Source organism: Hemitrygon akajei, chromosome 9, assembly GCF_048418815.1.
Source record: "Hemitrygon akajei chromosome 9, sHemAka1.3, whole genome shotgun sequence".
Classification (NCBI taxonomy): Eukaryota; Metazoa; Chordata; class Chondrichthyes; order Myliobatiformes; family Dasyatidae; genus Hemitrygon; species Hemitrygon akajei.
The window spans coordinates 48,691,658-48,703,714 of record NC_133132.1 but is presented as its reverse complement, the minus strand read 5'-3'; the positions used below and the strand labels follow the sequence as shown (position 1 = coordinate 48,703,714).

General features: G+C 48.9%; 1 protein-coding gene across 7 annotated transcripts in view; it reads left to right on the top strand.

Annotated features, from left to right (window-relative positions):
• The window catches only part of LOC140733093 (tyrosine-protein kinase Fyn), a 226,772-nt gene that overhangs the window by 145,770 nt on the left and 68,945 nt on the right, over positions 1-12,057 (top strand). Inside the window, exon 1 of one of the 7 annotated variants that reach the window (XM_073055934.1) lies at positions 2,105-2,127. The exons of 5 other annotated variants lie outside the window; for them this stretch is intronic. The gene's annotated coding sequence lies outside the window, so the exon portion shown is untranslated. Of the gene's footprint in view, positions 1-2,104; positions 2,128-5,005; positions 5,025-12,057 lie in introns of those variants that run through there. One more of the 7 variants, XM_073055935.1, reaches the window with a different exon arrangement.

The following is a 12,057-nucleotide window of genomic DNA, read 5'->3' as shown; positions in this document are numbered from 1 at the left end:
CCCTTCATGCCTGACTAATGAAGAGCCAGCCAACCTCTGCCTTAAATATACCCAATGATTTGCTATCCACAGCTGCCTGTAGCAATGAGTTCCACAGATGAAGGGGTTGTTTTAATTTCTTTCACAGATTATTTTTCTTGCAGTACATTGTTTTTGTAATTACGATTTTAGGCTGTTAGACTGGAGTACTGTCAGATCTTGTGCAATGTCAGAGGTCTTACCAAAAAGAGGCAGAATGAAAATGATCCATTTGCTTTTACTAGCCTGCATGATGTAAGACAATAAAATAGTGGTTGGACTTTCTTAAGCAATTATTCTTTCTGCAGTAGTGATCGTTCTTAAAATTCTACTGATAGCTTCTAGAATCTTGGAAGGGCCAATTGTCAACCACAACGATTTCAGTGCGTTGAAGGAAGTTAGTGCTAGGGATTCCCTGGCCTTAATTCTTTGCCCTGTGTTTGTATCACTGTAAGGAGTTAGATTTCCACAGTCACAATTTGCCTTCTGGATCACAGCCCATCACTCCTAGCTCCCGTTGTCTCTCTATCTACGACAAAGCATCATACGGTATAAACTGTCTCTGGGATCCAAGCACTTCTGAAAACTCTTTAATAAAAAATAGTTCTTTCTGTTGTGCTGTCACCCAGTCCAGTCTTTATTTTTTGCCTTACTTTTCACATCAGCCTCAAAAACCACCATCTCCAACTCCCAACCCTGGCCCACATCTCCCCACCAGGTCCGCGGAGTCCTCGCTCTCCCTGCCAGGTCTCCACTCCTGTCCCTCTCCCCCAGCAGGTCTCCACTCCTGTCCCTCTCCCCCAGCAGGTCTCCATCCTATCTCTCTCTCCCCCCCCCCCCCCGCCAGGTCCCCCTCTCTCAACTCGCCTGGTACCTCCTCCCCCCTCACCCGCCAGGTCCCCCACTCTCTCCCTGCCAGGTCTCCACTCCTGTCCCTCTCCCCCAGCAGGTCTCCACTCCTGTCCCTCTCCCCCAGCAGGTCTCCACTCCTATCTCTCTCTCTCCCCCCCCCCCCCCCGCCAGGTCCCCCACTCTCTCCCTACCAGGTCTCCACTCCTGTCCCTCTCCCCCAGCAGGTCTCCACTCCTATCTCTCTCTCTCCCCCCCCCCCCCCGCCAGGTCCCCCACTCTCTCCCTACCAGGTCTCCACTCCTGTCCCTCTCCCCCAGCAGGTCTCCACTCCTATCTCTCTCTCTCCCCCCCCCCCCCCCCCGCCAGGTCCCCCACTCTCTCCCTACCAGGTCTCCACTCCTGTCCCTCTCCCCCAGCAGGTCTCCACTCCTATCTCTCTCTCTCCCCCCCCCCCCCCGCCGCCAGGTCCCCCTCTCTCAACTCGCCTGGTACCTCCTCCCCCCTCACCCGCCAGGTCCCCCTCTCTCTCCCTACCAGGCCTCCTTGCCGTTTTGGGATTTAGTGGGCAAGTCATCAATTATTTAATTGCATCATGCCCGGACCCTGAGCGTTAACTCATTTATCCACTGTATAAGCAAAATGCAACTTGACACGCTGGTGGCGGCAAGCTTTTATTGGAGTGTTGCCAAGGATTAGAAGGCTGGAGTACTGCTTAGGATACGGAGGGTTAAGAAGAGATTTAGCGGAAGTTCATGAAAGGTTTCAAAGAGATAAATGTGGTGAAACTGCTTGAGGAGGATCAGTAAGCTGAGAACAGAGATTTAAGATGATTAACAGAAGATCAATAAATAAGAGAAGGAAAGTATTGTTTAATCAGTGACTTTAATCTGGATTGCATGGTTTAAACAGATCCTTGGCCAGACTGAAAGGTAGCTTGGATATCTGCTAGAAAACCAAATTTCTGTGATACTATACGTGAGCCGGGGTGAAAGCTAATGGTGCAGCCGCTTCAAAGAGCCAGCGTTGCCAGGTCGGCCTCACGCCTCCTCGGAGATGCGCGGCAGGTTAAAAACTGCGTTCAAAGGCACAGCCACAGCTGAGCAGGACCACTTCGCTAAGAGCTTTCGGACACGGTAGGGTGAGTGACATGCCCTACGAGCAAAGGGTGTGATCCACAACACAGGGTGAGATGGCAGAAACGTCGAGGAAATTGCTCCCCTAGTGATGATGTTGAAGCCAAGGAAGGCCCTCATGGAGGTAAGGAGCCAATGCCAGTGATTCACCAGAGATCTCAATGTATTGATGAAAGTTATGGTTGATCATTGGCCCTTCTAATAAGATATGTAAAAGTATGAAGCTTTATGCCCTGCATTGCTCAATGTTAGTCACCCTCTCGATGAAGCTGTTGGGCCTTGCTGCGTACAAATGGAGTGGTGTTTCCTCCGTTACTGCCGCCGTCGCGCAGTCAAGTTCTCTGCCCGAAGCGAATGCAACCGCAGGTACAGTACGGGAGTCAGGAGTAACGGCTGCGGAACTCTGGGGCAGGCAGCGTCTATAGGAGGAAATAGTTGGCATTTCAAGTCATCCAGTTCGAATGAAGGGTTTTGACCCAAAACAGTGATTCTGTAGATGGTGCCTGACCTGCTGGGTTCCTCCAACATCTTGTGTGTTAGAGAAAACTACAGATGCTGCTAACAGAAATGCGTTACGAACTCAGCCAGTCAGCATCATCTTTAGGACAAGTCAGTTCTAGTTCTGGGTCTGTGGCCTTTCCTCGGAAGCAGTTGAGTGCTTTTCTCTTTCCACAGATGCTGCTCGACTGTCCGAGTTCCAGCGGCATTTCTGTTTTTTCAAATCCGTTGTTCGGGGGGCAGCGACCTGGGGTCTGAAACTCTGCTCTGAGCTCCCCAAGCGCTTTGGAAGTGTCTGGCATCTGCCCTGAGGAAGCGTTTTGTGAAGGGCACCTTTTCACACTCTCTGCTGATCCCAGGAATGACACAAAGCCTTCCTTTCACGCTGCTAGACCAAAAACAAAATTGGCTGGCACAGTTGTACAAAAATTACTACCCCAGCCCACTCATTGTAATGAGGTTTTTCACATTAACACAGGAGGAAGTGATGCAATATATCTATTTAATGCTTTATATGTAGGGAAAGGACTCCAAATAGTGCAGCATCTTTATCGCTTTATAATGGGCTAAAGGCGATATCATGTCAGCCCAAGTGATTTGTAGGAATTCGATAATTAACTAAATCTTGCACGTGGCAGGAAAAGCTGATTTAACTTTTCATGACAGAAGTACTCAAATGAAATTGAGAACTGTGTGAAGACGGATGTAAGTACTTGGTGGAGGCACACTTTAAATCACAACACTCTCATGTACAATACGGTAATTGTTTACAGGAATGTTTCCAGAGGTGAATGAACTGGCCCCTCCCTCAGGCTGCTGTCAGTGCTCAGCAGGGTTGTTAAGCATTCCTCGCTGTTGGGGAGTCTGTAGGATCGTCGACTCTCAGGCCTGCTCGAGCCATTGCATCTGTACCGGTTCCTGGGAGAATAGTCCAGCTAATATTATTCCTTAGTTCTTGCAAATGGCTGACCACTGGCCGATCAGATGGTAACAGGAAACCTGGCACGCCTGAACCTCAGGAGATCTTCACGAGGGATTTCCCAAGCTTATTTTGGAGGCATTTAAGGGTGAGGGTCACAGTGGCCTGTCCTGTCCATTGGGAAGAGTTCTACTTGGGTTTAGTTCCGCAGCCCCTTCATCGCCCGGTGAAGTAGAATTCATTTGTATCACGAAAAGGGATATGGCTGATACATCAGGAACATTTAAGAAACTCTTAGGCAGCCACGTGAATGATGGAAAAATGAAGAGCTGTGTAGGAGGGAAGGATTAGACCAGGGGCTCTCAACCTTGTTTTTTATGCCATGGACCCCCTACCATTAACTGAGGGGTCCGTGGACCCCAGGTTGGGGACCCCTGACATACGTGATCTTATACAACACCAATGGTCATGTGATGCCAGAGCAAAGTGGGCTGAGTGGCCTCCCTTACTCCTGTACCTGTAGCTAGAAGGGCAGGTGCGGGCTCTGCTCCAGCATACGGCCCCAGCCCCTGGTAACCATTTGTGTCTGGTGGTGCAGTCTGTGACTGGTGTGGGCAAACCTCGAATTTGACTTCAGCCAGTATTGGTGGGGATTCTGTCAGTGGGTGGGATCAGGGAGAAGCGGGCATTGTGTTGATAATGATGGGAAATAACAACGTCACGTTGCGATCCTGAGAAGCTGAGGGGTAAGAGGTCACCACTGACAGTATTATGACTTTGTATGCAGCAGTGTGTGTGGAGATTCCCAGCTAATGCTCGCTGAGCTGCATTTCTGTGGATGGGTTTTTGTGGTGCTTTTGGCTTACCGCTGTGAAGGGGCGACTAAGTGTCAGAGGTGTGATGTTCAGGCGCGGTAAATTGGGGCATCCAGGACAGATTTCTGCATCTTGGAGGACGAGGCAGGATCGGAGACCACCATCTTACTGGACGGCAGAGAGGTTTGCAGTGGCCTTGTGGTCTGTGCTCTCCCGCTCTTAAAATTTTCTGTAGGAGCCGGTCTCTCCCAGACTGAGCTGTTTTGCAGAGGGTAACAAGGACTGTGACAGCAGCCTCCCACACAGCTCCCAGAACATGGTCCTCAGCCAAGGCTCAGAGGGTGGGCCAGCCACCCTTTCATTTACCAAAGAAAGGAAGCTTTTGATTGCAATGGCCCCTATCAGGCTTTGTGCTATTGTGTTTCCGTGCCAGCTGACCTTTAACCCCTTGGCTTTAAGCCAGAGGCACCACAACAATTGTCCCTCAGATAAGTGTGGTCAATTTTAAATGCAGCCTGGGTTCAACAGCAACTTTCCTGTTCCTGTGAACTGGTTTCTCTTTTCTTTCCCCTCCGTGTGCTGGGTCGGGCGGGAGCGGTGAAGTGGGCGGTAGGCAGAAAGGATGTTCGGAAAGTGACGCTGCCAGGATTAGCTGGGTGCCAGCACTCTGTTGGGACTGGGCAGTAACGCCAGTGCAGGCCCTGCAGTGAAGGGAATCTTTTTTGCGAATAGTTGGATCTCTGTAATAGAGTGATTTCTCAGCCTAAATGCACGCCGATACTTGGGGAGGTGAGTTGTAGACAGAGATTGAACTCGGTCTTAACTTTCTCTTCTCTCTCACCCCTCCAATTCCGACTGGCCTCCCCGAGCCAGGCATGCCCATGAAATCCTCCTTTATCAACTCAGCTGCTAACAACACAGCTTTCTGGTCTTCTTAAGTTAACTGATGTTGTCTTCAGTTCTGTCATCACAGAGGCTGTGTCCATCAGTCTTTCATATGACTACTACCATCACCTTAAAGCCAATTCGCGGTCCACCTGCCCTTGCATACTGTTTCCCCATATAACCATAGAGTCAGTCAGCATGCAAACAGGCCACCAATTGTGTATTTACTTCGACCCACTGTTTTAGTAGCTTCCCCATTTTGCCACTGACAGGCAAGGATCTCACCTCCCTGCTCTGTGATTTACTGAAGACTGGTGCGCAAGTACTGCAAGGGAATTGAAAAGCTGATTAAGTACAAAGCATCATTGCAAGTGGAGTTGAATATATGAGGATGGAAGCTGTGCTTCAGTTACATGGAGCGCCAGTGAGTCTACGTCTGCAAAAATGCGTCAAGAATTTGTCTCCTAGCTTAAGGAAGGATATCAATGTGTTGGAAGCAGCCTGCGAAGATTTAGTGGACTGATGCTGAAATGGGTGGATTGGCTTGTGAGGGTGTCTGAGCTTGTATCATTGGAGGTGGCAGGGGGAGGGGGGCTTGATTCAAACGTTTAAGGGGCATTAATTGGTTGGATGCGAAAAGAATGTTTCCTTTCATGAGGCAACCAAGAACTAGGAATCACCGTTTGAAAATGAAGGTGAGGCAAATCTTTTACTGGGGGATGTGTGACTTTGGAGCCTGCTCCTCAACAGACAGAGGGATCAGAGCCTTTGGATATTGTAGGGCAGTGAGAAGAGGGTGGATGTCAATGGCAGATGGAAAGTGGAGCGAAAGTTACTTGTCATATCATGATCTTCGTTAAAAGTTGTAAAGAACCATGTGGCCCAGTTCTACTCATGATCACAGTATTATGTTTCAGGTACTTATGTGCCTCTTTCCTTAACACCAGAGGATCTAATTACATTTCAGCTAGAACTCAACTCAATAGCTATTACTGACTCTTCAGGCTCCCCATTTTGAATTTGACATCATAACAGAAGTCACGTTATCTGCTGACATCACTTTCAGTGAAGTATTGCTGAATGGCATTGCAATGGTAGACAATGCCTCTCGTGTCTTCAGAACCTGGTTCACTGTTCACTGACAATTTCGTGATGTTTAATTCTATTTGTCATGTTGAACGTAGGTGGTTAGATTCTCACCTGATGGAGATGATCATCCTTCTGGTGCAAATGTTGTTCGCCACTCCGCAGCCCAATCCTGAATGTTGTCCCAAGTCTTACAAAGAAGCCAGGCACCGTTTATCCCCAGCAGGGGCCTGATCAATGGCATTATCATTGGCAAATCACCCGTCAATACTGTGGGGCTCTGTAAACACCTCAGTTCAACTGGATACTGTGCTCACAAGAGCAAAAATACTACAGCATGTGACCTGCCCCCGACACACTAAAGGTTTTCCGCCATTCTACAAGGCATAAGTCTGGAAGTGGTGAGTGTGGCTCCGTTAATGTTCAAGATGCTCCAGAGCATCCAGATCAAAGTAGCCTGTTTGATAGGTACCCCTTGCGCCACCTTAAGCACAAAAGAGCTCTACCACCAAGTATGGCGAGGGCAACAGGTGCAGGGAACACCACAGCATGCAGCTCCCTTTCTAGTCAGTGTTCCTTCTTCGAAGCTGGGTCTAAACCCTGAGGCTCCCTACCCAACAGCACCATTACCGGCAAGACTGCAGTGGTTTATCAAGGAGGCCAGCCATCTCCTCCTTGAGGGCTGTTGAAGATGAGCAATTAACACCGGCCATTTCCAAAAGATTAAAAAAAAATGCGTGCTGATGTTTACCAAGGGCAATTCACTCCAAAGTTTTGGCAGTAATCACACAATTGCAAACTCTTCCAGTGAGGAGAGCAGAAATGAGGGCTACATGCACCTCATGCCCCCCCACCGTTCAATGTGATCATGGCTGATCTGCCCCAGGCCTGACCTCTTTTGTCTCAGATCTCCACAGCTCGCATTCGTCTGGAGGGTCAGGGTGGGTGTTGGAAGTGAAACAGTTCATGGTACCAAGGCTTGTGAACCAAGGGTAAGGGTTAGGGTACCAAGGCTTGTGAAACAGTTAACGGTACCAAGGGTTAGGGTACCAAGGCTTGTGAACCAAGGGTTAGGGTTAGGGTACCAAGGCTTGTGAAACAGTTAATGGTACCAAGGCTTGTGAACCAAGGGTTGGGGTTAGGGTACCAAGGCTTGTGAACCAAGGGTTGGGGTTAGGGTATCAAGGCTTGTGAAACAGTTAACAGTACCAAGGCTTGTGAACCAAGGGTTAGGGTACCAAGGCTTGTGAACCAAGGGTTAGGGTTAGGGTACTAAGGCTTGTGAAACAGTTAATGGTACCAAGGCTTGTGAACCAAGGGTTAGGGTACCAAGGCTTGTGAACCAAGGGTTAGGGTACCAAGGCTTGTGAACCAAGGGTTAGGGTTAGGGTACTAAGGCTTGTGAACCAAGGGTTAGGGTTAGGGTACCAAGGCTTGTGAAACAGTTAATGGTACCAAGGCTTGTGAACCAAGGGTTAGGGTTAGGGTACCAAGGCTTGTGAACCAAGGGTTAGGGTTAGGGTACCAAGGCTTGTGAACCAAGGGTTAGGGTACTAAGGCTTGTGAACCAAGGGTTGGGGTTAGGGTTAGGGTTAGGGTACCAAGGCTTGTGAAACAGTTAACAGTACCAAGGCTTGTGAACCAAGGGTTAGGGTACCAAGGCTTGTGAACCAAGGGTTAGGGTTAGGGTACCAAGGCTTGTGAAACAGTTAACAGTACCAAGGCTTGTGAACCAGGGGTTAGGGTTAGGGTACTAAGGCTTGTGAACCAAGGGTTAGGGTTAGGGTACCAAGGCTTGTGAAACAGTTAACAGTACCAAGGCTTGTGAACCAAGGGTTAGGGTACCAAGGCTTGTGAACCAAGGGTTAGGGTACTAAGGCTTGTGAAACAGTTAATGGTACCAAGGCTTGTGAACCAAGGGTTAGGGTACTAAGGCTTGTGAACCAAGGGTTGGGGTTAGGGTTAGGGTTAGGGTACCAAGGCTTGTGAAACAGTTAATGGTACCAAGGCTTGTGAACCAAGGGTTAGGGTTAGGGTACTAAGGCTTGTGAACCAAGGGTTAGGGTTAGGGTACCAAGGCTTGTGAATCTAGGGTTAGGGTACTAAGGCTTGTGAACCAAGGGTTAGGGTTAGGGTACCAAGGCTTGTGAAACAGTTAATGGTACCAAGGCTTGTGAACCAAGGGTTAGGGTTAGGGTACCAAGGCTTGTGAAACAGTTAATGGTACCAAGGCTTGTGAACCAAGGGTTAGGGTTAGGGTACTAAGGCTTGTGAACCAAGGGTTAGGGTTAGGGTACCAAGGCTTGTGAACCAAGGGTTAGGGTTAGGGTACCAAGGCTTGTGAACCAAGGATTAGGGTTAGGGTACTAAGGCTTGTGAACCAAGGGTTAGGGTTAGGGTACCAAGGCTTGTGAACCAAGGGTTAGGGTTAGGGTACTAAGGCTTGTGAACCAAGGGTTAGGGTTAGGGTACCAAGGCTTGTGAATCTAGGGTTAGGGTACTAAGGCTTGTGAACCAAGGGTTAGGGTTAGGGTACCAAGGCTTGTGAAACAGTTAATGGTACCAAGGCTTGTGAACCAAGGGTTAGGGTTAGGGTACTAAGGCTTGTGAACCAAGGGTTAGGGTTAGGGTACCAAGGCTTGTGAACCAAGGGTTAGGGTTAGGGTACCAAGGCTTGTGAACCAAGGATTAGGGTTAGGGTACTAAGGCTTGTGAACCAAGGGTTAGGGTTAGGGTACCAAGGCTTGTGAACCAAGGGTTAGGGTTAGGGTACTAAGGCTTGTGAACCAAGGGTTAGGGTTAGGGTACCAAGGCTTGTGAATCTAGGGTTAGGGTACTAAGGCTTGTGAACCAAGGGTTAGGGTTAGGGTACCAAGGCTTGTGAAACAGTTAATGGTACCAAGGCTTGTGAACCAAGGGTTAGGGTTAGGGTACTAAGGCTTGTGAACCAAGGGTTAGGGTTAGGGTACCAAGGCTTGTGAATCTAGGGTTAGGGTACTAAGGCTTGTGAACCAAGGGTTAGGGTTAGGGTACCAAGGCTTGTGAAACAGTTAATGGTACCAAGGCTTGTGAACCAAGGGTTAGGGTTAGGGTACTAAGGCTTGTGAACCAAGGGTTAGGGTTAGGGTACCAAGGCTTGTGAACCAAGGGTTAGGGTACCAAGGCTTGTGAAACAGTTAATGGTACCAAGGCTTGTGAACCAAGGGTTAGGGTTAGGGTACCAAGGCTTGTGAATCTAGGGTTAGGGTACTAAGGCTTGTGAACCAAGGGTTAGGGTTAGGGTACCAAGGCTTGTGAAACAGTTAATGGTACCAAGGCTTGTGAACCAAGGGTTAGGGTTAGGGTACTAAGGCTTGTGAACCAAGGGTTAGGGTTAGGGTACTAAGGCTTGTGAACCAAGGGTTAGGGTTAGGGTACCAAGGCTTGTGAACCAAGGATTAGGGTTAGGGTACTAAGGCTTGTGAAACAGTTAATGGTACCAAGGCTTGTGAACCAAGGGTTAGGGTTAGGGTACCAAGGCTTGTGAACCAAGGGTTAGGGTTAGGGTTAGGGTCAGGGTCAGGGTCAGGGTTAGGGTACCAAGGTTTGCGGCATCACCGCCTCATATGGAAGCTCCAACTTGTAAGATCGTAAGAGTCTGCAGCAAGTTGTAGACTCGGCCAGTCCCATCACAGACACAACCCTTGCCGCCATGAAGTACATCACCAAAAGGCCGTGCCTCAAGAAGGCAGCACCCATCACTAATGGCCCTCACCATCTGTGACATGTCCTCTTCACATTACTACCAGCTTCAGGAACCTGCAGTGCTGCACTCAATGTATTCGGAACAACACCTTCTGCTCCACAGTCAGGTTTCTGAACAGCCCACGGACATGACCTCTGTGCTCCCTTCTTCACTTATTTGTAGTAACTTTATGTCTTGCATTGTACTGCTGCCGCTAAACAGGAAGTTTTGCGACATAGGTCAGTTATAATAAACCCTCTTCTAATTCAGCGCTTAATAAATGAAAACCATCTCACCCAGCGGAAGGAGGAGAGCGGTACAACCAGTGAAAATCCCGTGCAGATGAAACCGCATCATGCAAGATTGACAACTGGTACAAGTCTGCTTTTGCTACGCCGACCATGTCGTGGATGGAAACTATGACTCTGCTAACCGATTAGTTTTGTGGCTGCAGTTCAGAAAGACATGCAGCAGTGGCGGCCAGCAAGAAAGCCACAATAATCACCGTCTCTGGCTTCATTCGTGGCCTTTACAGCCGGTTTTATGGTGCTCTGACGACGGAGCCAAAGAGAGTGCGTGGAGCAGCAGAGGGTTCGACCCTTTACTCTTGGGGGGTCGCACATGAAAGATGTGTGAGGTGAGAATCCTGCTCTAATTCAGTGGAAACTGTCGGAGATCTAAGCCATACACCAGAGATCAGTGTGAAAACTGAGGAACTGAATTATAGAAATGTGAAGTGGTACCTTTGGTGGGAGGAATGAGAAGAGGCAATATGAACTAGAGGATGCAATTCTGTAGGTCTGCAGGGATAGGGATCTTGGGGGTGAATGTGTGGAATTCATTCAGAGTGGTATAGCAAGATGAGAAAGTGCATTTGGGGCAAAAGAAAGAAATCCATGGTGATTCTCTATAACACTCTGGCTACTGCTAGAGTACTTGGAAGCTACTCTTTAGGAAAGATATAAAGGCTTTGGGAAGGGTGCCAAAGAAATGCACTGAAATTATTCCAGGGCTGAGGGATTCAAATTGTGTGGAGAGATGAGGTTATTTGCCTTCGAACGGAGGAGGTTACCAGGGCACCTGATGTATTTAAAATCAGGCAGAACCATTCCCATTGTCAAGTGTCAGGCGGCTGAAATAGGACGCGTGTGATTGCTCTGGTGTAAAGTTAGCACAGGCGTGGCAGGCTGAGTGGCCTTCTCTGTTGTAACCGTTCTGCGATGCATGAAAGAAATAATGTAGAGACAAGAAATTGCTGGTGATCTGGAACAAGGGGGAAAACCCCCCCAAAAATGCCAGAAGTACTCAGCAGCTGAGGTAATCTATCTTGGTTACCTCTTAAAACAATTGGTTATTATCACTGCAGTCTTAAATGTGGATTATGAATAAAAATTGACAGTGCAGCTCCCTGATTCTGAGTGTAGTAATGGGCAAATTGCATGGGGGGGGAACCGGACAGAATCAGGTGGTCTGTCTGATCCTGGTGTCAGAGTGCCCATTCAGAACCTTCGTGGATCAACGGCACAGGCCACATCAGGACTGTACAGTCTCCTGTGTCTTCCCCTGTCCTACCCTTGGTCCAGATCTGAAAGTTGGCCTCGGTAGCGTCAACAGCTGGTGAAATCTTCAATAGCCAAATTGCCCTGGCTCCAGATATCCTGTTATCTTTGCAAGCTTCCCATGTCCAGATGAATATTTGTTGCTCGTTTGTTATACAGTGGGCTTTCTCCACAGGTCGGGGTGGAAAGAGGTGAGAAATGCTGGTTCCCAATCTCATCAGGTTGCTTTCACTTATGGCGAGTGTGTGTACGCGTTTCTAACTTGTACCAAAGCCCACGTCGCCCCTAGATTTGCTGGCCAGCTCTGGGTTTCAGTTGAGCAGCATGCCTGGTTTAATTCTCTCCTGCTTCTCCACTGTCTCAGCTCTACCTTCGCTGCAGTTCCTCCAGCCCCACAAACCTCTGATACCTAGTTACTCCACCTCGACAGCTAGATCGCCACCTGCCAAAGCCACGAGCAGGCGGATTCACTCAGCCTCACCTCTCCACCTGCCTTCATTCCCTCAGAACAACCTTTCTCACCAAGTGAAAGCTCCTGAGAAGCTCCCTGCAAACCGAAGTGGTGGTG